Below are 22,805 nucleotides of genomic sequence, written 5' to 3' on the forward strand. Positions count from 1 at the left end.
TTCTTTTTATGAGTCTCATATATTGCTTGTTGTTTTTTATTCATAAAAAACTGTTTTTGAAAACTATTCACTTGTTTTGTATGGTTATCAGCATCATTGCTTAGAATAGGGGATGATGGATTATCCCTAGTTGTTCTCTGCACAGAGATGATGGGAACAGGTGAAATTTGAAGTGGTGATTGGATTTTTTCTTTTTTAGAGTCTTTTATATCTCTTTCAAATTTTTTGGCTTTTTTATTTATTAAATCATTTTCAAACTTAGCCAGTCTTAGTTTTACCTCATTATCTGTGGCAAAATATTCCGTAGATGAAGAAAAGAACTCCAAATCCCCTTTAATTTTAGCTATTGTTTCTACAGCATGCATAGCCAGAGTATTCCTTTTATCAATCAACAATCTGATCAGTGTTGTTGAGCAATCAGAAATACACCTGTCCCATCTTTCAGTAAAAACAATATCCTGAGGAAAGGATGAACTGAGATACATTCTCAATCCCTTAGGTATTATGTTATCCTTAATGTAATGTTCTAAAAACATCGTGTCTATGTAATTAGTTATTTCTATTTTGCTATTATTTTCTAAGTTCAAAAACAGTCCACGTAACCTTTTTTGATCTATATCATTCAGCATAGTTGGATTATTATATATGCATCTGTCGCCATCTTTAAAGTCTTTACTAAGGGCTGTATTGATCAGAGATAATCTAAATTTCTCTCTATTGGTCACATAAAAGTCCATAATGATCCAGCAATTTAGATTTTAAAGTCTTAAACACAGTTCTTATCTGTTGATGATTCTGCAAGGTTTTTCCGTCTCTCGATGTGTAGAACAATCTGGGTCGCCCAATATGCAGCTCCTGGTCTTGAGGCTAAGCCCCCAGCAATAGCAGACTCAATATGTAAAGAAAGGAAAGAACAAGGCGCAATGGGTGACTCAGTATTGCAATTGTAGAGGGGTGTGGGAATGGCTACTAACCTTATGAAGTTGTGCACCTCTGCACAACCCCAGTGTAAAGCTCCACAAGCTCCGCTCTGTTGGTGGCTGTCATCTATTTCCAGCGGCGTTCACAGATCCTGATCTCTTGATGGTATATCACGTGGTCAGGTTAGTGGCATGTAATGCCGAGATAGACGCCCAGCTTCACCAACACCCCCGGCAGCATTCCGGAGGGGTTAAGGCAGCGCAGCTTGGAAAACCAGGGTAGTGATTCTAATTAAATTGCTCCCACAGGTGAAAAAACAATAGGTTAAAGGCAGCTCTACCGCACCCCAACAGGGGGAAAAGGACAATGAATGGATATGAATAGCGGTACCAGAGCGCCAATAACAGGGCAAAAATATTAAAAGGACTAATTTATTAATACACACACACACAACGCGTTTCGGTGGACACAGCCACCTTCATCAGGTGTGACAAGCAGCAAACAATTGATCCTTATATACATTTGACTAGGTATACAATTACTTAAAAGGGGCGGGGCCAGATACAGAGTAATACTTCTATATTAACCCCTTGAGTTAATACCACTCTGACCTCCACATCTCCTCTGAGGGGCATTAAAAGCTTCTTGCTATACCACTCTGTCCCCACGTCTCTTGTAAGGGGCATTAAAACCATCTTGTTATACCACTCTGACCTCCACGTCTCTTCTGAGGGGCATTAAAAGCGTCTTGTTATACCACTCCGTCCTCTACGTCTCTTGTAAGGGGCATTAAAACCGTCTTGCTATACCACTCTGATGTCCACGTCTCTTCTGACGGGCATTAAAAGTGTCTTTTTATACAACTCTGACTTCCAAGTCTATTCTGAGCGGCATTAAAAGCGTCTTGTTATACCACTCTGACCTCCACGTCTCTTCTGAGGGGCATTAAAAGCATCTTGTTATACCACTCTGACCTCCACGTCTCTTCTGAAGGGCATTAAAAGCGTCTTGTTATACCACTCTGACCTCCACGTCTCTTCTGAGGGGCATTAAAAGCGCCTTGTTTTACCACTCTGACCTCCACGTCTCTTGTAAGGGGCATTAAAACCGTCTTGTTATACCATTTTGACCTCCACGTTTCTTGTAAGGGGCATTAAAAGCCTCTTGTTATACCACTTTGACCTCCACGTCTCTTCTGAGGGGCATTAAAAGCATCTTGTTATACCACTCTGACCTCCATGTCTCTTGTAAGGGGCATTAAAAGCATCTTGTTAAACCACTCTGACCTCCACGACTCTTCTGAGGGGCATTAAAAGCGTCTTGTTATACCACTCTGACCTCCACGTCTCTTGTAAGGGGCATTAAAACCATCTTGTTATACCACTCTGACCTCCACGTCTCTTGTAAGGGCCATTAAAACTGTCTTGTTATACCACTCTGACCTCCACGTCTCTTCTGAGTGGCATTAAAAGCGTCTTGTTAAGGTACTGGGACCTCCACGACTTTTCAACGGGCATTGCATTTCCTCATAATTTTTGGAAGCTTTTGCTTGGAAGACATAAGCAAATACTATGGGAGACCCACTCCCCAATCATGGGAATTATGTTTGTAATATGCTGTACTGCATTGCTCTTGTAAGGGGCATTGCAAGGTGCACTATCCTAATTTTTGGAAGCTTTTGCTTGGAAGGCATAAGCAAATACTATGGGAGATCCACTCCCCAATAATGGGAATAATGTTTGTAATATGCTGTACTGCATGGCTCTTGTAAGGGGCATTGCGAGTTCCTCCGTCCTAATTTTTGGCAGCTTTTGCTTGGAAGGCATAAGCATAGACTATGGGAGACACACTCCCTAATAATAGGAATAATGTTTTTAAGATGCTGTACTGTATGGCTCTTGTAAGGGGCATTAAAACCGTCTTGTTAAGCTACTGTGACCTCCACGTCTCTTCAAAGGGGCATTAAAAGCGTCTTCTTAAGCCACTCTAAACTCCACAGCTCTTCCAAGGGGCTTTGAAATGTTGTTTTTAATTACCTTACCTCTAATCTCCATGACTCTTCCAATGGGCATTGCATTTCCTCCTAATTTTAGTCAGCTTTTGCTTTTCAATGCAAAGGTGAAAACTAAGGGAGACACACTCCCCAAAAATGGGTAGAAGGTTTTTAGTACGCTGTAATCTGCATCTGTTTGAAGGGACATTGCAGTTCCTCATAATTTTTGGAAAGCCTTCCATTCACTGCTTAATCCAACAGTGCACAGGAGACCCAGTTGCTATAAATGGAAAAAAAGGTTTAGTTAAGGCCCTCTGATCTCCACGTCATTTCCAAGGGGCATTGGAGTGCCTCAAAATTTTTGGTAGGCATTGCACTTACTGTATACCCTATAAATGTGTAGCCGAAACGCTCCTTTTGTTACAGAAACATATCCAACAAGACATATGTGGTTGACTGTCCTAATATTGATGTGAATGGTCCCTATTCCTCCTGCTCATTCTCCTTTGCCACAACCTCATCCATCGTTTATCACTTGAAGCTTTGTTTTAACGTGAGTCATAGAACTTGGATAGTAGCAGGAAAACATCCAGCAATCCTCGGAGGAAAAAGGATATGCACCAAAATGCTGACCACCACAGGCCTACATACATGTGCTTGCATTCCTTGAAAACAGAGCAGATGCTAACTTCTATCATCCTCATCATGCTCCACACCTTTGCACTCTCAACTCCCCTGATGGAGAAATCGGGGCGGTTGGGGACCGTTTATGGATACCCGGCCGCCCCCAAGCGGCTGGGGACCGTGTGTGGACCCCTGGCGGCGGGACGGCTGGGGACCAAGCATGGACACCCGGCCACCCCCTGGCGGCTGTGGACCGAGCGTGGACACCCGGCTGCCGGGCGGCTGGGGACTGAGTATGGATACCTCGCTGCCGAAGCAGCCATGAGGTAGTGGCCAGCATCGGCCTCCACATGCCTAAAAGGCCCAATTTCAAGTGCAAGCAAGCTAGCAGTATGGTATTGCAGCCTGGGGGTGGGTGGGTGGCAGGTTGCACACTTACGCTTGCATTCCAACAAAACAAAGCAGATGCTAACTTCTATCATCATCATGCTCCTCACCTTGGCACTCTCAACTCCCCTGATGGAGAAGCCAGGGCCCACCGGAGGAGTTGGGTTCTCTGGTGGGCTCGTCCAATGCTGCCCTAAAGCAGGCTGGGTTAAGAAAAGTCTGTGGGGATGCTCCGCTGAGAAATCGGGGTGGCTGGGGACCGTTTATGAACACCCGGCCGCCCCCAGGCGGCTGGGGACCGTGTGTGGACACCCGGCCGTGGGGAGGCTGGGGACCAAGCATGGACACCCGGCCGCCCCCTGGTGGCTGGGGACCGAGCGTAGACACCCGGCCGCGGGCGGCTGGGGACTGAGTATGTATGCCTCGCTGCCGAAGCAGCCATGAGGTAGTGGCCAGCTTCGGCCTCCTCAAAACTAAAAGGCACCATTTCAAGTGCAAGCTAGCAGTATGGTATTGCAGCCTGGGGGAGGGTGGGAGGTTGGCTGCATATTTGAGCTTGCATTGCAAGGAATTCGGGGAGGTAATATTAAACACTGCCCTGGGACAAGGACTTGCACGGGGATAGTTGCAAGTCTGCATCTTCTGATGCGGCAAGGATCTCTTCTGATGGGCACACTTTTAGGAAGTGACCTGGGAGTCAGAGATGCTTTCAGGGGTCTTCCCCATGCTGTCCGAATGTCTTTTCAGCACTGTATGCATGTATGATAGTACTAGACCTCTCCACCTCAGGAATAAGACAGTGAAAGTTCTCTTTGTTGCGGGGGTCTAATAGGGTCACCAACCAGTAATGACTGTCACCCAACATTTTGACAATGCGAGGGTCACGGTTAAGGCAGCGTAACAAAGTCTGCCATGCGTGCCAGACTGGTAACGGGCAAGACTTCCGTGTACTCACCAAGATGACGACTGACCATGCTTTCCTCCTCCTCCTCCTCCCCCCTGTCCACAGGCAACCCTCGCTGAACTGACTGTATGACAGTTGTACAGGTACTACCGTCTACAGGCAATGATACCAGCTCCTGTTCTTCCTCCTCCTCCTCCTCCTCCTCTCCCTCATTCTCCCCTAATGCATGTTGGGATGAGATGAGGCAGCACTGTGTGTAATCGCCCATTACGGGTTCTTGATCCATCTCATCATACTCTGGCTGCAATGCCTCCTCTTTAATTCTCTGAGGAGAGCGTTACAAAAGACAGACAAGTGGGATGCTGATGCTAATGATGGCGTCATAGCCACTCACCATCTTGGTGGACTCCTCAAAGTTTGTCAGGTACATATGTCAGACATCCAGGTCCACTCCTGAGGTCTTATGTGTGGAGTCTGACCTGAATATCGACGGCCTTGTTGCAGCTGGTACTCCACAACTGCTCTCTTCTGCTCACAAATCCGTTGCAACATGTGGAGGGTAGAGTTCAAACTTGTGGGGACATCACACACCAGTCGGTGTGCCAGAAGCTACAAACGCTGCTGCAACACAGCAAGGGCAGCGGAAGCTGTAGCCGACTTGCGAAAATGAGCTGACAGGCGGCGTACTTTGACGAGCAGATCTGGCAACTCGGAGTATGATTTAAGAAACCGCTGAACCACGAGGTTAAGCATATGAGCCAGGCATGGCACGTGTGTGATCTCGCCTCGCCTCAGAGCCGCCACCAGGTTACTGCCATTGTCACACACGACCATTCCTGAATGTAGGTTCTGCGGTCTCAGCCACAGATCTTCCTGCTCTTTCACAGCTGTCCACAACTCACAAGCAGTGTGAGGTTTATCACCTAAGCTTATGAGTTTCAGCACAGCCTGTTGCCGCTTGGCTGAGGCAGTACTGCAGTGCTTCCAGCTTGTACCTGATGTGGTGATATCTGAGATGGAGGCTGAACATGAGGAGAAGGAGGAGGATGATGTACAGGAGCAGTACACTGTGGGGGCAACTCTGACTGACATAGGGCCCGCAATCCTCGGTGTGGGGAGGATGTGTTCCATCCCAAGGTCCGACTGGGTCCCGGCTTCCACTATATTTACTCAGAGTGCCGTCAGGGAGATGTACCATCCCTGGCCACAAGCACTTGTCCACGTGTCCGTTGTCAGGTGGACTCTCCCAGTAACTGTGTTGTTGAGGGCACGGCAGATGTTTTGGGACACGTGCTTGTGTAGTGCAAGGATGGCACACTGGGCAAAATAGTGTCGGCTGGGGACTGAGGACCGAGGGATGGCCACCGCCATAAGGTTGCGGAAGGATTCCGTCTCCACCAGCCTAAAAGGCAGCATTTCCAACGCAAGCAGTCGTGAAATGTGCGAATCTAGGACTGTGGCCTGTGGGGCGTTGGCTGCGAATTTGCTCTTTCATTCAAAGGTCTGGGATATGGACAATTGAAGGCTGCAATGGGAAGTGGACGTTGATGTTGTTTCTTGAGAAACTGCCATAACAAGTGAAGACTGAGAGTAGGGGGCATTTTTGCATGCAGTATGGACAGGGGATTGTCTTGCACGCACAACAGGGGGTTCTATTACCTGCACAACAGTGGAAGAAGCAGTGGTGACACCCGCTGACACTGATCTTGGACCCTGGGGTTCGCCCCACAAAGTCGGGTGCTTTGCTGACATGTGCTAGATCATGCTGGTGGTAGTCAGGCTGGTAGTTTTGTCACCCCTTCAGAGGCTGTCATGGCAGGAGGTACAAATGGCATTTTTGGGGTTATCAGCAGAGTCTTTAAAGAAATTCAAGACTCTGAAAGACCTACCGGTTATACTAGCAACGTTTCTCATGTTGGTGTTACGGGGAACTGTTTCCTGCCTTCTGTGTGTGGCCACCACACTGTTTCTTGCACACACAACAGGGGGTTCTATTGCATGCACAACAGTGGAAAAAGCAGTGGTGACACCCGCTGACACTGGTCGTGGACCCTGGGGTTCGCCCCACAAAGTCGAGTGCTTTGCTGCCATGTGCCTGATCATGCTGTTGGTGGTCAGGCTGGTAGTTTTGTCACCCCTGATGATGCTGTCATGGTAGGTGGAGCAAATGGCCTTTTTGGGGTTATCAGCAGAGTCTTTAAAACAATTCCAGACTCTAGAAGACCTTCCGCTTGTACTAGCAATGTCCCTTGTGTTGGTGTTACGGGAAACGGTTGCCCGCCTTCTGTCTGCGGCCACCACACTGCTTCTTCCTGCCTGTTGGGGAACTCTGCCTCCTTCCCCCTGTGTGCTGCTGGCCTCGCTCTGCGTGTCCTCCTGCCACGTTGGGTCAGTTACTAGATAATCTACCACTTCCTCCTCTTCCACTTGCGCACCACGATGCTCCTCCTCACTTCCTGGCTATTGTGTCTCGTCATCGTCCACCGCTTGTGACAAATTGCCAGCGTCGACTTCCTGTGGCCGTGGCTGTTCAAATATTTGGGCATCGCTACATGGGATCTCCTCTTCCACCACTTCAAGTGGAGCAGGCGAGGGGCACAAATATGGAAATGGATCAGTGTACAGCTCTTCAGAGTGTCCAACTGTGGGATCAGTTGCTGTCTGACGACGCTCGGCATGGTGGGAGGAAGGAGCATCAGGGTGATGAGGAGTGTGCGGTCGAGACTCATGGATACTAAAACTTGACCGTGTGGCAGACAGACCGGAGGTGGTGGTGCCCAGGTAACTGGAAGTATTATCTGCTATCCAATTAATAACCTGTTCACACTGGTCAGTTCGCAATACTGGTGTTGTAGTGTGCTTCCCTAGTAATTCTGTCAAGAAGTGGGAGCGAGAAGATGTGGCTGTTGGTTGTGGACCATTTTTACCTTGTCCACGGCCCCATCCCCTACACACACAATCAACAGAACGTTCAGTTCCACGTCCCTTGTCACACGCGTTGCCCATTGTAAATCAAGTAAAATAGCTTTCACTCGCACTATCAATGAAAAAAGGGTAATAAAAAGGAGATTAGAACTGAGGAAGAGGAAAACCACAGTTCTATTTGTCTGGCCTACACCAGAATCTTTTAAACAGATATATTTGTGACTGAACAGACAGGGAGACACTATTACTGTTTTTTTTACGTAAAACAGGCCAAAAGCAGGATAATAGAGAAAATTTACCCGTGGAACTGCAAAACCACAGTTCTATTTCTTTGGCCTACACCAGACGCTTTTAAAAAGATATATTGGTGTCTGACCAGTCAGGGAGACACTATTACAGTTTTTTTTATGGCAAAAAATGCCAAAAGCAGGATAATACAGAGATTTGACCGTTGGAAAGGCAAAACCACAGTTATACTTGTGTAGCATACACCAGAATCTTTTAAACAGATATCTTGGTGTCTGACCAGTCAGGGAGACACTATTACAGTTTTTTTTACATCAAAAAATGCCAAAAGCAGGATAATACAGAGATTTGACCCGTGGAACTGCAAAACCACAGTTATAGTTATGTGGTGTACACCAGAATATTTTAAAAAGATATATTGGTGTCTGACCAGTCAGGGAGACACTATTACAGTTTTTTTTTACGGCAAAAATGCCAAAAGCAGGATAATAAAGAAATTTGACCCAAGGAACTGCAAAACCACAGTTATAGTTATGTGGCATATACCACAATCTTTTAAACAGATATCTTGGTGTTTGATCAGTCAGGGAGACACTATTACCGTTTTTTTTTAAGGCAAAAAATGCCAAAAGCAGGATAATACAGAGATTTGACCCGTGGCACTGCAAAATCCCAGTTCTATTTGTCTGGCCTACACCAGACTCTTTTAATCAGATATATTGGTGTTTGACCAGTCAGGTAGAAAATATTGCAGTTTTTTTATAAGGCAAAAAATGCCAAAAGCAGGATAATACAGAGATTTTACCCCTGGAACTGCAAAAGCACAGTTATAGTTATGTGGTGTACACCAGAATCTTTTAAACAGATATATTGGTGTCTGAACAGTCAGGGAGACACTATTACTGTTTTTTTTTACTGCAAAAATGCCAAAAGCAGAATAATACAGAGATTTGACCCGTGGAACTGCAAAACCACAGTTATATTAATGTGGCATATAACAGAATCTTTTAAACAGATATCTTGGTGTCTGATCAGTCAGGGAGACACTATTACAGTTTTTTTTTACGGCAAAACGTGCCAAAAGCAGGATAATACAGAGATTTTACCCGTGGAACTGCAAAACCACAGTTCTATTTCTCTGGCCTACAACAGACTCTTTTAAACAGATATATTGGTGTCTGACCAGTCAGGGAGACACTATTACCATTTTTTTTTACGGCAAAAAATACCAAAAGCAGGATAATACAGAGATTTGACCCCTGGAACTGCAAAACCACAGTTCTATTTCTCTGGCCTACACCAGACTCTTTTAAACAGATATATTGGTGTCTGACCAGTCACGGAGACACTATTATAGTTTTAATTTACAGCAAAAAATGCTAAAAGCAAGATAATACAGAGATTTGACCCGTGTAACTGCAAAACCACAGTTATAGTTATGTGGCCTACACCAGAATCTTTTAAACTAATATATTGGTGTCTGACCAGTCAGGGAGACACTATTACTGTTTTTTTTATGGCAAAAAATGCCAAAAGCAGGATAATACAGAGATTTGACCCGTGGTTCTGCAAAATCACAGTTATAGTTATGTGGCTTACAACAGAATCTTTTAAACAGATATCTTTGTGTCTGACCAGTCAGGGAGACACTATTAATGGCTTTTTTTTACGGCAAAAAAATGCAAAAAGCAGGATAATGCAGAGATTTCACCTCTGGAACTGCAAAACCACAGTTCTATTTCTCTGGCCTAAACCAGACTCTTTAAAACAGATATATTGGTGTCTGACCAGTCAGGGAGACACTATTACAGTTTTTTTTATGGCAAAAAATGCCAAAAGCAGGATAATACAGAGATTTGACCCGTTTAACTGCAAAACCACAGTTATAGTTATGTGGTGTACACCAGAATATTTTAAAAAGATATATTGGTGTCTGTCCAGTCAGGGAGACACTATTACCGTTTTTTTTTAAGGCAAAAAATGCCAAAAGCAGGATAATACAGAGATTTGACCCGTGGAACTGCAAAACCACAGTTCAATTTCTCTGGCCTACACCATAGTAACATACATAGTAACATAGTTTGTAAAGCCGAATAAAGACTTGCGTCCATCAAGTTCGACCTGTTAGTTCTGTAATTCCTAAAGTTGATCCAGAGGAGGGCAAAAACCCAAAATGATTTAGCCAATCTTCACCTGAGGAAAAATTCCCTCCCGACTCTGAAACCAGCAGTCAGAATAAATCCCTGTATCAACCTACTATTTTATTTTTAAGTATATGCTGAAATCTGCCTGGTATCTAGAAATGCATCCAGTCCCCGCTTGAACTGGTGTAGTGGATCTGACATTACTGTCTCCTCACTCAGTGAATTCCATATTCTCACTGCTCTTACCGTAAAGAACCCCTTCCTATGCTGGTGCTGAAACCTTTTTTCTTCCAGTCTTAGTGAATGCCCTCTTGTTACCTTAATATCCCTCCTTTTGAACAAATCCCGGGCAAGATCTCTATACTGTCCCCTAACATATTTGTACACATTTATTATGTCCCCCCTCAACCTTCTCTTTTCCAGACTGAATAGTCCTAGTTTTGCCAACCTCTCTGGGTATTGCAGTCCCTCCATTCCCTTTATTAATTTTGTTGCTCTCCTTTGTACCTTTTCAAGCTCATTTATATCCTTTCTATATATTGGGGCCCATAACTGAGCACAGTATTCCAAGTGTGGTCTGACCAGTGCTTTGTACAGTGGAAGAACAATGTTCTCATCCTTTGCAGCTATACCTCTTCTGATACATCCCATTACCCTGTTTGCCCTTACAGCAGCGGCCTGACTTTGGGCACTCCAATTTAGTTTGCCATCAATCAAGATGCCCAAGTCCTTCTCCATCTCTGAATTCCCCAATGATTTCCCATTCAGTGAGTACTGGTGACTTCGATTTTTCCTTCCCATATGTATGACCTTACATTTCTCCTCGTTAAACCTCATTTGCCATTTAATGCTCCACCTACCCAGCTTATCCAAATCCCTCTGTAGGTCTGCACTGTCCTCTTTTGTATTAATTGTTTTACATAACTTTGTGTCATCTGCAAATATTGATATTTTACTATTTAGCCCATTGACTATGTCGTTAATAAAGATATTAAATAACATTGGGCCTAGTACAGACCCCTGTGGTACTCCACTAGTGACGCTTACCCAATCTGAGAATATTCCATTTATAACCACCCTCTGCCTTCTATCCTTTAGCCAGTTAGCTACCCACTTGCAGACATTTTCCCCCAGCCCCATCATTCTCATTTTGTATACCAACCTATTATGTGGCACGCTATCGAACGCTTTTGAGAAGTCGAGATACACGACATCCACTGGTTCCCCCTGATCTCATCGAGAGCTAACCTCCTCGTAGAAGTCAATCAGGTTTGTTTGGCAGGAGCGATTCCTCATGAATCCATGTTGGTTCGGGATTAAAAGATTATTAGCATCAAGATGCTCCGTAATTGCCTCTTTAATGAAGCTTTCAAAAATTTTGCCCACAACGGACGTCAGACTCACCGGCCGAGAGTTTCCGGCGTCCCTTTTCGCTCCCTTTTTGAATATTGGCACTACATTCGCCTGTCGCCAATCAAGTGGTACAGACCCAGTCTCAACAGAGTACTTAAATATAAGATATAACGGTCTGTCTATCACATTACTTAGTTCCCTTAGTACCCGTGGGTGTATGCCATCAGGTCCTGGTGATTTGTTCATTTTAATGTTACTGAGGCATTTCTGTACCTCAACTTGGGTTAGATTAGTCATACTTAGTGGAGGATTAAGCTTGTCACTTCTCATTTCTCCTGTTTGTTCTATTTCCTTTGTGAAAGATGTCGAAAAAAAATTATTTAATAGATTAGCTTTATCTTCATCTTTCTCTATGATTTTGCCTTCCTCACTTTTCATCGGTCCAATATTATCCAATTTAATCCTTTTACTATTTATATACGTAAAGAACAGTTTGGGATTTGATCTACTTTATCTAGCAATACGTTTCTCTGTTTCCTCCTTCGCTATTTTTATTTGTTTTTTACAGGTTCTCGTTTTTTCCTTGTAACACATTAGTGCCTCCTTACTGTTTTCCTGTTTTAATCTCTTGAATGCCTCTTTTTTGCTATTTAAAGCCCCTTTTACGTTCTTGTTCAACCATATTGGATTCCTCTTATTTCTGGCCCTTTTATTCCCATACGGTATATACCTGTCGCACTGAGTATTCAGAATTCTTTTGAAGGTTTCCCATTTACTATTCGTATTCCATTGATTAAGTACTTTGTCCCAGTCAATAAGTTGAAGGTTTTCTATCAGCTGATCAAACTTCGCCCTCCTAAAGTTTAATGTTTTTGTTGTTCCCTTATTGATAACCCCACTGAAGGGCATTTTGAAGTCGATAATATTATGATCGCTATTACCTAGGTGCCCCCCTATCTGTACCTCAGTTATTCTATCAGGCCTATTAGTCAATATTAAGTCCAACACGGCCTTCCCTCTCGTTGGTTCCTGCACTAGTTGGGAGAGATAATTATCCTTAATATTTGTCAAGAACCTTTTTCCTTTCTGAGATCTACAGGTTTCTGTTTCCCAGTCAATATCCGGGTAGTTGAAATCCCCCATTACAATCACTTCATTATGTTTTGCTACTTTGTCTATTTGTCCTAATAGCAGATTCTCATTCTCCTCTGTTATATTTGGTGGCTTATAGCAGACCCCCAGTAATATTTTATTATTATTTTTTGCCCCCTCTATCTCTACCCACATGGACTCGACCCCCTCTTCTCCCTCTCCTATATCTTCCCTTAGTCTGGGTTTTAGACATGACTTTACATATAAGCAGACTCCTCCGCCTTTCCACTGTTTCCGGTCCCTTCTAAATAAACTATAATCTAATAAATGTACCGCCCAGTCGTAGCTATCGTCTATCCAAGTCTCTGTTATACCTACGATGTCATACCTCTCCTCCGATATAAGCGCCCGCAGCTCATCCGCCTTATTGGTCAGGCTTCTTGCGTTGGTCAGCATGCAAGATAAAACTTTGGGGTTATTTAGCATCCTATTCTTCTCTAAAGATCTAACTGTACTATCCCCACCCCCCTCTCCACCCTCATTATATTCACTTCTCCCCTTCCCCCTTGCTTGCCTCACATCCCACCTATTTCCTTGGTTTCCCCCCCGTCTCTAGTTTAAAAACTCCTCTAATCTATTAGCCATCTTCTTCCCCAGCACCGCTGCACCCTCCCCATTGAGGTGCAGCCCGTCCCTACGGTAGAGCCTGTAGCCGACCGCGAAGTTGGCCCTGTTCTCCATGAACCCAAACCCTTCTGCCTTGCACCAACTCTTTAGCCACTTATTCACCTCCCTAACTTCCCGTTGGCGCTCCTGTGTGGCTCGCGGGATTGGTAGTATTTCTGAGAAAACTACCTTGGAGGTCCTTGCCCTAAGCTTCCTACCTAGGTCCCTGAAATCATTTTTAAGGACCCTCCATCTACCACTCACTTTGTCATTGGTGCCGATGTGGACCATGACCGCTGGGTCTTCGCCAGCCCCACCCAGTAACCTGTCAACCCGATCCGCGATGTGCCGGACTTGAGCGCCAGGGAGGCAGCACACCGTTCGGAGATCCCGGTTTATGTGACAGATTGCCCTGTCTGTCCCCCTAATAATAGAGTCACCCACTACCAGAACCTGTCTTGCCTGCCCTACACTTCCCCCCTCCCCCTCATTACTGGAGCATACACTCCCCCGGCGGTCAGAGGATCTGTCGTGCTCCAATAATGCCGGTTCTGAACCAGCATTCCTATACTTCTTCCCTCTATCCCTCCTAACTGTTATCCAGCTCCCTGCCAGTTCAGCCTGCACTTCCCCTCTATGCTCCACCCCCAGTATTGACCCATTGAGTTTCTGCTCGGTGAGCAGCAAACTCCGTTCCATGTTGTCGATGCTCCTCAGTATCGCTATCTGAGCAGTTAGATCCAGAATTTGGGCTTCCAAGTGCACGATATGCTCACATCTCTCGCAGCAGTATGGATCCTTGAGCGGTTGCTCACGGAATGCATACATTGCGCAAGATGTACACTGCACGGCTCCCGTCAACATTGACGTCATTCTAAATATGGGGATACAGTCAGTATATATATACAAGTACAAAACACAATTATTTATATATAGGTGTATGGACAGGGATCAATTAGGGATGTGCAAGTGTATCAATTAGATATCGGCGGGGGATCAGTTAAGTATGGACGGGGGATCAATTAAATATCAAGTATGGACGGGGGAATCAGATAAGTAGGTCAGGTGGATTAATTAAGTAAAAAGTAAAGTAAAGAAAGAATGAAATACAGTCAGCAATTCAGTCCTAAGTCCTCCCTTCCAAACTCCCTGAATCCAAAGTCACTGAAAAATAAGTCACACACTTACTTTCGTTCGCACTTACGCTCCGGACACACGCAGCACGTTCACACTCGCAAACTAAGAGACATAAAGAGTTTTTTTTTTTTTTTTTTTCCTTTTCCAGCAATGTACCCTTCACCTCAATGCACTTCCAAAGGACTTGAGGCCAAACCAGCTGCCCCTTATAAACCCTTAATTATGACACCTTCCCCTTAATTAACCCCTTGTGAGTAAATCTACACCTCAGGATTTTAGTGCAATGTAGTTAACCCTTAAATACACATGTGGTAAACTAAGAAACTAAAACTGAAGTGAGAAAATAGGTTTTAAAAAGCCCAATAAATCTAAATAGGTAGAAAAGCACTCAGCAGGTCACAATGCAGCACTCACCGCAATTCACACATGAATTTTCTGCAGGATTCCCAATACCTCTTCACTGAAAAACAAGTCACACACTTACTTTCGTTCGCACTTACGCTCCGGACACACGCAGCTCGTTCACACTCGCAAACTAAGAGATTTAAAGAGTTTTTTTTTTTTTTTTTTTCCTTTTCCAGCAATGTACCCTTCACCTCAATGCACTTCCAAAGGACTTGATGCCCAACCAGCTGCCCCTTATAAACCCTTAATTATGACCCCTTCCCCTTAATTAACCCCTTGTGAGTAAATCTACACCTCAGGATTTTAGTGCAATGTAGTTAACCCTTAAATACACAGGTAGTAAACTAAGAAACTAAAACTGTAGTGAGAAAATAGGTTTTAAAAAGTCCAATAAATCTAAACAGGTAGAAAAGCACTCAGCAGGTCACAATGCAGCACTCATCGCAATTCACACAGGTATTTTCTGCAGGATTCCCAATACCTCTTCACTGAAAAACAAGTCACACACTTACTTTCGTTTGCACTTATGCTCCGGACACACGCAGCTCGTTCACACTCGCAAACTAAGAGATTTAAAGAGGTTTTTTTTTTTTTTTTTTTTCCTTTTCCAGCAATGTACCCTTCACCTCAATGCACTTCCAAATGACCCCTTCCCCTTAATTAACCCCTTGTGAGTAAATCTACACCTCAGGATTTTAGTGCAATGTAGTTAACCCTTAAATACACAGGTAGTAAACTAAGAAACTAAAACTGTAGTGAGAAAATAGGTTTTAAAAAGCCCAATAAATCTAAATAGGTAGAAAAGCACTCAGCAGGTTACAATGCAGCACTCACCGCAATTCACACAGGTATTTTCTGCAGGATTCCCAATACCTCTTCACTGAAAAATAAATCACACACTTACTTTCATTCGCACTTACGCTCCGGACACACGCAGCTCGTTCACACTCGCAAACTGTATATTTTAATCAGATATATTGGTGTCTGACCAGTCAGGGAGACACTATTGCAGTTTTTTTTTTATACAATAAACAGCAAATACATACAAATCTCAAAAAAAGGCCATCTGGCCACAAAAAATCCGCCAACAAGAATCGGACATATACAGCAAAAAATGGCAGAAATAAAATATAACTTTTAATGGGATAATTAAAATCTAAAATAGTATCTAGATACACACAAACAAACATAAATAGGGATGTTATTCACCCAGTGGGGTGGACTAGTTCAGAAAATACAACAGGAGATATATGTTCCTTAATTTACTACAATAATGTTTACTCCTTAATAGTAGAGAGAGACTATCATATGCAAACAGTGGAAATTCATAAGTAGAAAGAAAAGGAACAATCTCACCGGTCCTGCAGCACGAATTTCTCCACAGAATAGCACAGGGTTAATCCAGGGTTAATCCAGGGGTCATCCACCTCTGACCCTATAATGCCCTGTTCTCATATGCTGTCCCTAGGACCCCAAAGCTCCCGCCCTGACAAGGGCAGTCCACAGCTGACCCTAAAGATCTGATCAGCCCTACATAGACCCTACAGAAGTTTCCCAACGCGTTTCCTCACCATCAAGTGATTCATCAGGGGAGTAACAGAAAAATTATTATCAATGGTCTAGGGTATGGTAACCCTCCATGCAGGTATATAGAAAAGGCAGTTTTTTTTTATGGCAAAAAATGCCAAAAGCAGGATAATAAAGAGATTTGACCCCTGGAACTGCAAAACCACAGTTATAGTTATGTGGTGTACACCCAAATCTTTTAAACAGATATATTGTTGTCTGACCAGTCAGGGAGACACTATTACTGGGTTTTTTTATGGCAAAAATTCCAAAAGCAGAATAATACAGAGATTTGACCCGTGGAACTGCAAAACAACAGTTCTATTTCTCTGGCCTACACCAGACTCTTTTAAACAGATCTATTGGTGTCTGACCAGTCAGGGAGACACTATTACCATTTTTTTTTACGGCAAAAAATGCCAAAAGCAGGATAATACAGAGATTTGACCCCTGGAACAGCAAAACCACAGTTCTATTTCCCTGGCCTACACCAGACTCTTTTAAATAGATATATTGGTGTCTGACCAGTCACAAAAGCAGGATAATACAGAGATTTGACCCGTGGAACTGCAAAACCACAGTTATAGTTATGTGGCCTACACCAGAATCTTTTAAACAAATATATTGGTGTCTGACCAGTCAGGGAGACACTATTACTGTTTTTTTTTATGGCAAAAAATGCCAAAAGCAGGATAATACAGAGATTTGACCCATAGTACTGCAAAACCACAGTTATAGTTATGTGGCTTACAACAGAATGTTTTAAACAGATATCTTTGTGTCTGACCAGTCAGTGAGACACTATTAATGTATTTTTTTACGGCAAAAAAATGCAAAAAGCAGGATAATGCAGAGATTTGACCCGTGGAACTGCAAAACCACAGTTCTATTTCTCTGGCCTAAACCAGACACTTTTAAACAGATATATTAGTGTCTGACCAGTCAGGGAGACACTATTACAGTTTTTTTTACGGAAAAAAATGCAAAAAGCAGGATAATACAGAGATTTGACCCGTGGAACTGCAAAACCACAGTTATAGTTATGTGGTGTACACCAGAATCTTTTAAACAGATATATTGGTGTCTGACCTGTCAGGGAGACACTATTACAGTCTTTTTTATGGCAAAAAATCCCAAAAGCAGGATAATGCAGAGATTTGACCCGTGGAACAGCAAAACCACAGTTCTATTTCTCTGGCCTAAGCCAGACTCTTTTAAACAGATATATTAGTGTCTGACCAGTCAGGGAGACACTATTACAGTTTTTTTTACGGAAAAAATGCAAAAAGCAGGATAATACAGAGATTTGACCCGTGGAACTGCAAAACCACAGTTATAGTTATGATGTGTACACCAGAATCTTTTAAACAGACATATTGGTGTCTGACCAGTCAGGGAGACACTATTGCTGTTTTTTTTTAACGGCAAAAAATGCGAAAAGCAGGATAATACAGAGATTTGACCTGTGGAACTGCAAAACCAGTTATAGTTATGTGGTGTACACCAGAATCTTTTAAACAGATATATTGGTGTCTGACCAGTCAGGGAGACAATATTACTGTTTCTTTTATGGCAAAAAAGCCAAAAGCAGGATTTTAGAGATTTGACCAGTGGAACTGCAAAACCACAGTTATAGTTATGTGGCATACACCATAATCTTTTAAACAGATATCTTTGTGTCTGACAAGTCAGGGAGACACTACTACAGTTTTTTTTATGGGAAAAAATGCCAAAAGCAGGATAATACAGAGATTTGACCCGTGGTACTGCAAAACCACAGTTCTATTTCTCTGGCCTACACCAGACTCTTTTAAACAGATATATTGGTGTCTGACCTGTCAGGGAGAAACTATTACAGTTTTTTTTTTACAGCAAAAAATGCCAAAAGCAGGGCAATACAGAGATTTGTCCCCTGGAACTGCAAAACCACAGTTCTACTTTTCTGGCCTACACCAGACTCTTTTAAACAGATATATTGGTGTCTGACCAGTCAGGGAGACACTATTGCAGTTTTTTTTTATGCCAAAAAATGCCAAAAGCAGGATAATACAGAGATTTGACCCATTAAACTGCAAAACCACAGTTCTATTTCTCTTGCCTACACCAGAATATTTTAAACAGATATATTGGTGTCTAACCAGTCAGGTAGACACTATTACATTTTTTTAATGGCAAAAAATGCCAAAAGCAGGATAATACAGAGATTTGACCTGTTAAACTGCAAAACCACAGTTCTATTTCTCTGGCCTACACCAGACTCTTTTAAACAGATATATTGGTGTCTGACCAGTCAGGGAGACACTATTACAGTTTTTTTTTACGGCAAAAAATGCCAAAAGCAGGATAATACAGAGATTTGACCCATGGAACTGCAAAACCACAGTTATAGATATGTGGCGTACACCCGAATCTTTTAAGCAAATATATTGTTGTCTGACCAGTCAGGGAGACACTATTACAGTTTTTTTTTATGGCAAAAAATGCCAAATGCAGGATAATACAGAGATTTGACCCGTGGAACTGCAAAACCACAGTTCTAATTTCTGGCTTACACCAGACTCTTTTAAGCAGATATATTGGTGCCTGACCAGTCAGGGAGACACTATTACTGTTTTTTTAAGGCAAAAAATGCCAAAAGCAGGATAATACAGAGATTTGACCCGTGGAACTGCAAAACCACAGTTCTATTTCTCTGGCCTTCACCACACGCTTTTAAACAGATATATTGGTGTCTGACCAGTCAGGGAGACACTTTTACAGTTTTCTTTTAAGGCAAAAAAAGCCAAAAGCAGCATAATACAAAGATTTGACCCGTGGAACTGCAAAACCACAGTTCTATTTTTCTGCCCTACACCAGACTCTTTTAAACAGATATATTGGTGTCTGACCTGTCAGAGAGGCCCTATTACAGTTCTTTTTTACGGCAAAAAATGCCAAATGCAGGATAATACAGAGATTTGACCCGTGGAACTGCAAAACCACAGTTCTAATTTTCTGGCTTACACCAGACTCTTTTAAACAGATATATTGGTGTCTGACCAGTCAGGGAGACACTATTACAGTTTTTTTATGTCAAAAAATGCCAAAAGCAGGATAATACAGAGATTTGACCCATTAAACTGCAAAGCCACAGTTCTATTTCTCTGGCCTACACCAGACTCTTTTAAACAGAGATATTGGTGTCTGACAAGTCAGGGAGACACTATTGCACTATTTTTTTACGGCAAAAAATGCCAAAAGCAGGATAATACAGAGATTTGACCCGTGGAACTGCAAATCCACAGTTATAGTTATGTGGCATACACCAGAATCTTTTAAACAGATATATTGGAGTCTGACCAGTCAGGGAGACATTATTACTGTCCTTTTTTTTATGGCAAACAATGCTAAAAGCAGGATAATACAGAGATTTGACCTGTGGAACTGCAAAACCACAGTTATTATTATGTGGCATACACCAGACTCTTTTTTACAGATATATTGGTGTCTGACAAGTCAGGGAGACACTATTACAGTAATTTTTACGTCAAAAAATGCCAAAATCAGGATAATACAGAGATTTGACCCGTGGAACTGCAAAACCACAGTTATAGTTATGTTATGTACACCAGAATCTTTTAAACAGATATTTTGGTTTCTGAGCAGTCAGGGAGACACTATTACTGTTTTTTTTTCGGCAAAAAATGCCAAAAGCAGGATAATACAGAGATTTGACCCTGTGGAACTGCAAAACCTAAATTCTATTTCTCTGGCCTACACCAGATTTTTTTAAACAGATATATTTTTTAAACAGATATATTGGGGTCTTACCAGTCAGGGAGACACTATTGCAGTTTTTTTTACGGCAAAATATGCCAAAAGCAGGATAATACAGAGATTTGACCCCTGGAACTGCAAAACCACAGTTCTTTTTTTCTGGCCTACACCAGACTCTTTTAAACAGATATATTGGTGTCTGACCAGTCAGGGAGACACTATTACTGTCCTTTTTTCACAGCAAAAAATGCTAAAAGCAGGATAATACAGAGATTTGACCCGTGGATCTGCAAAACCACAATTATAATTATTTGGCATACACCAGAATCTTTTAAACAGATATCTTGGTGTCTGACCAGTCAGGGAGACACTATTACTGTTTTTTTTTACGGCAAATAATGCCAAAAGCAGGATAATACAGAGATTTGACCCGTGGAACTGCCAAACCCCAGTTCTATTTCTCTGGCCTACACCAGACCCTTTTAAATAGATCTATTGGTGTCTTACCAGTCAGGGAGACACTATTACAGTTATTTTTTACGGCAATTTTATTACGGCAAAAAATGACAAAAGCATGATAATTCAGAGATTTGACCCATGGCACTGCAAAACCACAGTTCTATTTCTCTGGCTTACACCAGACTCTTTTAAATAGATATTTTGGTGTCTGACCCGTCAGGTAGACACTACTACAGTTTTTTTTAGGGCAAACAATGCTAAAAGCAGGATAATACAGAGATTTGACCAGTGGAACTGCAAAACCACAGTTCTATTTCTCTGACCTACACCAGACTCTTTTAAACAGATATATTGGTGTCTGACCAGTCAGGGAGACACTATTACAGTTTTTTTTATGGTAAAAAATGGCAAGAGCAGGATAATACAGAGATTTGACCCGTGGATCTGCAAAACCACATTTATAGTTATGTGGCATACACCAGACTCTTTTTTACAGATATATTGGTGTCTGACAAGTCAGGGAGACACTATTACAGTAATTTTTACGTCAAAAAATGCCAAAATCAGGATAATACAGAGATTTGACCCGTGGAACTGCAAAACCACAGTTATAGTTATGTTATGTACACCAGAATCTTTTAAACAGATATTTTGGTTTCTGAGCAGTCAGGAAGACACTATTACTGTTTTTTTTTCGGCAAAAAATGCCAAAAGCAGGATAATACAGAGATTTGACCCTGTGGAACTGCGAAACCTAAATTCTATTTCTCTGGCCTACACCAGATTTTTTTAAACAGATATATTTTTTAAACAGATATATTGGGGTCTTACCAGTCAGGGAGACACTATTGCAGTTTTTTTTACGGCAAAATATGCCAAAAGCAGGATAATACAGAGATTTGACCCCTGGAACTGCAAAACCACAGTTCTTTTTTTCTGGCCTACACCAGACTCTTTTAAACAGATATATTGGTGTCTGACCAGTCAGGGAGACACTATTACTGTCCTTTTTTCACAGCAAAAAATGCTAAAAGCAGGATAATACAGAGATTTGACCCGTGGATCTGCAAAACCACAATTATAATTATTTGGCATACACCAGAATCTTTTAAACAGATATCTTGGTGTCTGACCAGTCAGGGAGACACTATTACTGTTTTTTTTTACGGCAAATAATGCCAAAAGCAGGATAATACAGAGATTTGACCCGTGGAACTGCCAAACCCCAGTTCTATTTCTCTGGCCTACACCAGACCCTTTTAAATAGATCTATTGGTGTCTTACCAGTCAGGGAGACACTATTACAGTTATTTTTTACGGCAATTTTATTACGGCAAAAAATGACAAAAGCATGATAATTCAGAGATTTGACCCATGGCACTGCAAAACCACAGTTCTATTTCTCTGGCTTACACCAGACTCTTTTAAATAGATATTTTGGTGTCTGACCCGTCAGGTAGACACTACTACAGTTTTTTTTAGGGCAAACAATGCTAAAAGCAGGATAATACAGAGATTTGACCCGTGGAACTGCAAAACCACAGTTCTATTTCTCTGACCTACACCAGACTCTTTTAAACAGATATATTGGTGTCTGACCAGTCAGGGAGACACTATTACAGTTTTTTTTATGGTAAAAAATGGCAAGAGCAGGATAATACAGAGATTTGACCCGTGGATCTGCAAAACCACATTTATAGTTATGTGGCATACACCAGAATCTTTTAAACAGATATCTTGGTGTCTGACCAGTCAGGGAGACACTATTAATGTTTTTTTTACGGCAAAAAATGCCAAAACCAGGATAATACAGAGATTTGACCCGTGGAACTGCAAAACCACAGTTCTATTTTTCTGGCCTACACCAGACTCTTTTAAACAGGTATATTGGTGTCTGAACAGTCACAGACTCACTCAATTTTTTTTTGGGGGGGTGGAATACCACAAGGTTAATAAGACGTGTATTTGTACAGTCTGACTGGGGGAAAAAAAAAAGGATTTAGATGAAAAAAAAGGATTTTTCCTGGCCCCTGAGACCGGGGGATAAATCTACCTATTTGACCAACAGGAGCACACAGGACTGTAATGCAGCATTTCCTGGTATAACCACTGTGTCTCCTATGCAGCCTGCCTGCCTGCTAGATATCTGGGATGGATATTAGTCCTGAGAAGGACTGTTTGGTTGATTTGGCAGGCTTTAGAGACCCTACACTAACTATTTCAGAGT

The sequence above is a fragment of the Phyllobates terribilis genome, unplaced genomic scaffold (genome assembly GCF_046119375.1).
Source record: "Phyllobates terribilis strain yellow unplaced genomic scaffold, ASM4611937v1 Scaffold_2__4_contigs__length_985480577, whole genome shotgun sequence".
Lineage (NCBI taxonomy): Eukaryota > Metazoa > Chordata > Amphibia > Anura > Dendrobatidae > Phyllobates > Phyllobates terribilis.